Below are 4,563 nucleotides of genomic sequence, written 5' to 3' on the forward strand. Positions count from 1 at the left end.
GCGCACGTTATCTATACACATCTATCCCAAATGGCAGGAAAACTTACGGCTACTCTATCGCCTACGTATCAAGAATAAGTTAATGGGCGCACATTTGAATATATGCGCGACGGACTACGCCTATGGCGCACGAATGGTCGAAGCTGAATGTTTCGTGACGGTCCACAAGAGTAAGCGAGTTACTAGCTGTAATATATATTTGCTACAAGGTATTACAATGTACCAAACAGCTACGTTGCAAACCTTGTGGGCAGCAAGAACAAATCTGTCGGAACTGAGCACACCCGCGAGCGATTAGGCAGAAAATAATCAGATAGTGGCCGCACCGAGAAACTTCACTGAGTCAGAAACAGAAGCCACTGCTTCAAAATATTTTCCGAATAAAGAACAAAGAGTAATCCTGACTGAATTAATAATGGGAAAGCTTGGATAGGTTGGAATACACATTTAGCCCCGCTTTTAGAACAAGCACCATATTTGCGTCGTTTGGACATAACTTAATCAGCTCCTAAAGCGCTTTCGCATGTTCTCTGAAGCTGTGATCAAAGCTTCGTGTCGTCCGCCTAGTGTATCTCCGAAAACAGAGGTTTTCTAAGCCGCGCCAGCGTCATACACTTCCATTGTAAAAAAGGAGCCAACGGAGGCAGTTGAGGCAAGCAATGGACGCGTCACCACGTGATCAAACATGGCAGCGCCCATGGGATCGCCGCGAAAAGGGTCAATAGTGAACTAGAATACACTGTAGTGGCACGATCGGAAGGCCGCGCCGCCTCTCTCGGCGGTCAGAAACACCACGGACCGCCGCTAGGGTTTCTCGTGGCGCTACTGCGCCTTTTCCTAGGGCAAGCGCGGACGGGGTATCGGGGCGGACGCAGTGATGACACGGCTGCTGATTTATCAGTAGATCTACTGATTTTTTAAATTTTCTGCTGATTCATTGATAAAGCGCTTGAATCTACTGATTTTCTTGCTTTTCTACTGAAACGAAAGCAAAAGCTGCTACTTTTTCAGTACAGAGTTTGTATTAATGTGAAGCCACCTAGCGAGCGAAAAAAAAAAAAAAAACGCCGTTGGCTCCGAGGTTAACATGAAATATTGCGTTTCGAGACTCTCAAACGTGGCGCTACCTCTGTCTTTGAGCAAAGTGGGGAAAAGGTGAGGCGGTGAACTTGTGGAAGTAGGTGCACTACCGTACCCCACAACTGTGAAATCACAACAATGAAACCAAAACTATCAAACCAGAACCAATGACTTTTCATGCGGCGCTTAGAGCGCCCACTCTGTTCTACACTCCTACACTTCCCCACTTACTAGTTCTGAATAGTGCAGTCAAGTTATCGGTTGCTGCTTGTGTACTGCATACCGCACGTGGCTGATCGTCACCCATTGCTTCGCATCATTACGAGCTCACCAACACCAAGTAAGTAATATCTATATGTCTTGACTTCTCGATATGTTAGTACTAATAATTTAGTGATTCACCCGTCGTGTTTACTAAGTGGATTTGGCGCTGCGCGGCAAAGTGCGTGATTTCGAAACCATATCCCGGCCGTGGCGGCCGCATTTCGATGGGGGCCACATGCAAAAACGCTTGTGTACCGTGCATTTGGTGCACATTAAAGAACCGCAGGTGGTCGAACTTAACCCGGAGTCTCCCACTACGGCATGCCTTTTAATGATATCGTGGTTTGGACATACAAACCTTCATAATTGTTACTGTAGTGCTTCATTCCCGGTTATCACTGCGCCAGATTTTGGGCCGATGCAGAAAACAAGGTGGCACGCATTATAAGCGTCGACCAGCTGCATAGAACTGGTACTGAATGACGTACTGCGCTTTCAATATTCACGCTTCAACCGTAAGAAATCTCGCGGTGCCCTGGCACCCAGTATTTAAGAATAAGAAATTATGTTGCTTACTCGGCCGACATCGTTTTTGCTTCTATGAAGTGCGGTGACACGCCAGTAGACATAGTGGAATGGCGCAGCCGGTGAATGAATTAATTCGACGATCGCGCTTCCTGTACCGCCGAGCTCTCTTCACTTTTTTTCCTAGCACTAGTTAAATTGCTTACAGTTTATTGTTCAAGTTTGTCAACCTGTCTGACTGCCTTCATACCATCGCAGATACGCGACAGCGCGTGGTGGCATTGCTTGTGGCAGTAGGCAGTCATACTTATGTCATTTTTCTGCCCCTCATTAAGTGCATTGGTACTTGCATTACAGGTGTATTGGAAGCTTCAGCATAATGACAAGTGGCAGTGACACTGGTTCAGGGTCTTCAGACCGAAAGAAGAGCAGTCCGAACCTAAAAAAAGAAAATACCAGCAAAAGTACAAGCAAGCTTGGGAGCATGAGAAAGCGTTTCAATGTTGGCTGCAACCAAGCAAGAAGGGCAACCGTTATGCGTACTGCAAAATATGCGATATGAACCTAATTGCCGGCAAGACACTGTTGGAACGGCACATTAAATCTGCGAAACATGAAGAAAATACAAGAAAGCTTATGTCCCAGCCAACGCTGATGCAAGCAATGCCTTGCATTGCTATCTCTTCACAGGTAAAAGAAGCTGAAGTAAGAATGGCTATGTTTGTCGCCGAGCACAACCTGCCCTTTACAGTCATGGACCATCTGCCAAAGCTCGTGAAAAAAAATTTACCCCGACTCCGATATTGCAAAGCAGATTGCCTGCAGCAGAACAAAAACATCCGTGATAACAAAGGTTGTGACAGGCGAGGAGAGCAAATCGCGGCTTTGGAGACTACTTCGAGAAAATAAATTTTCCATCATGGTTGACGAGTCAACGGATGTCAGCTGCAACAAGCACTTGTGTGTTCTTACAAGGGTTTTCGAAAAAGATAAAGTGACTGATGCCTTCTTTGATCTCATCCCTGTGGCGGATGCGAGAGTGCCAATGGCCTTTATAGTGCCCTTACTGGTACTTTTCAAAGAGCGGGTGTTCCTTATAAAGACAATCTAGTTGGCTTTGCTGCAGACGGCGCAAGTGTCATGATGGGTAGTAAACATTCTGTGATGGTACTGATGAAGAAGGAAATTCCCGGCTTGTTCGTTCTTAAGTGCACGTGTCAGTCATTTCACTTGTGCGCATCGTACGCTTGCTCAAAATTTCCACGTGTTGTTGAAGACCTCGTGCGGGACGTCTACAGTTACTTCAACTCAAATCCTAAAAGAGAGGTCACGTTGAAGAAATTTCAGGCTCTACTTGAACTGAAGCCGCACACGCTTCTTCATCCAAGTCAAACAAGGTGGCTCTCATTGCTTGCTGCAGTCGACCGCTTTCTAGAGCAGTATGATGCCCTAGAGGCATATTTCGCATCTGCGGTTTCCACAGACAGGCTTTTTGGCATCGGAAACAATCTACAAGATGCTGCAAGATCCTCTGAACATGATGATGATGATGATATTTGGTGTTTTGTGGCGCAAGGGCCAAATGTGGCCAAAGAGCGCCAAGACAATGAATGGTATGTTTGCGATGATCGGTGAGTTCCGATGATAGGATGCTATGCGGCTGTAAAGGGGCCTAAGAACAAATCGCGGTATATAAGCGTAAAACATACATCGAATAGGATTATGGTAGTGACGTGTGGAGTGATCTGTGGGTCGTGAATGTATGAGAAGTGGTCATGGTGTTAAAATTAAGGATATAAAAGTAGCACGATGGCTACCGAAGGCCTTTGTGGACAAAGAACATAAGGCATGTGCTTTATTTAATAAGATACTGCAGCACCGGCCTCTGCAGAGAGGCCGTGCTACACGTCACCTGGATAGATAACACGAAAATTATATATGCCCTTTAAAAACGCGAGAAGTGATTGATATTTAAAAAGAGGTTCATTGCCCAAAAACATAGAAGGATGTAATGGGAGATTTAGCCGTGATGGTAATGGAAAATGTTTTTTCCTCTGAGGCTCCAACTCAGGGCACTGTAAGAGGACATGAAGTACACTGAGTGGCTCGCCACATTCGTCACAGACAGGCAGATCGCCACCGGACAATAAGTATGCGTGTGTACTGTATGTGTGTCCTATCCTGAGTCTGCAAAGTGTAACCTGTGTGTAGCGTGTTTTCGATTCTGACGGCCAATGAGCGAGATGAGGCTTGATAGTATGTAGTTTGTTGTTCGTTTCTCTGTCCCACAGACGTTGCCAGTAGCCTCTGACCTTTTTCTTGATAAATGGCTTTAGGTCCATTACAGGGAGGGCTATGGGCGAAGTGGCAGCGTCTGTATGAGCAGATGTGGCTAGCTTGTCGGCCAACTCATTCCCTTCGATCTCGCGGTGCCCTGGCACCCAGCACAGCACAATGTGTTGCTTAGATGCATACGCGGTGCAAATTATGGAATAAAGAGCTATAATGACGGGGTTTCTGTGCCTACTGAGAGTTTTTAAACATTTCAACACGGATAAAGAGTCAGTAAAGATGATTGCCTTGGGTATGTCTAACCGTTTGATGTGTTTAACCGCCGCCAGGATGGCGTAGGCCTCCGCTGTAAAGATGGTTGTGTTTGGTGTAGAACTCCGGCAGCCCAAAGGATGGACCGAC

The sequence above is a fragment of the Dermacentor silvarum genome, chromosome 2, assembly GCF_013339745.2.
Source record: "Dermacentor silvarum isolate Dsil-2018 chromosome 2, BIME_Dsil_1.4, whole genome shotgun sequence".
NCBI classification, from domain to species: domain Eukaryota; kingdom Metazoa; phylum Arthropoda; class Arachnida; order Ixodida; family Ixodidae; genus Dermacentor; species Dermacentor silvarum.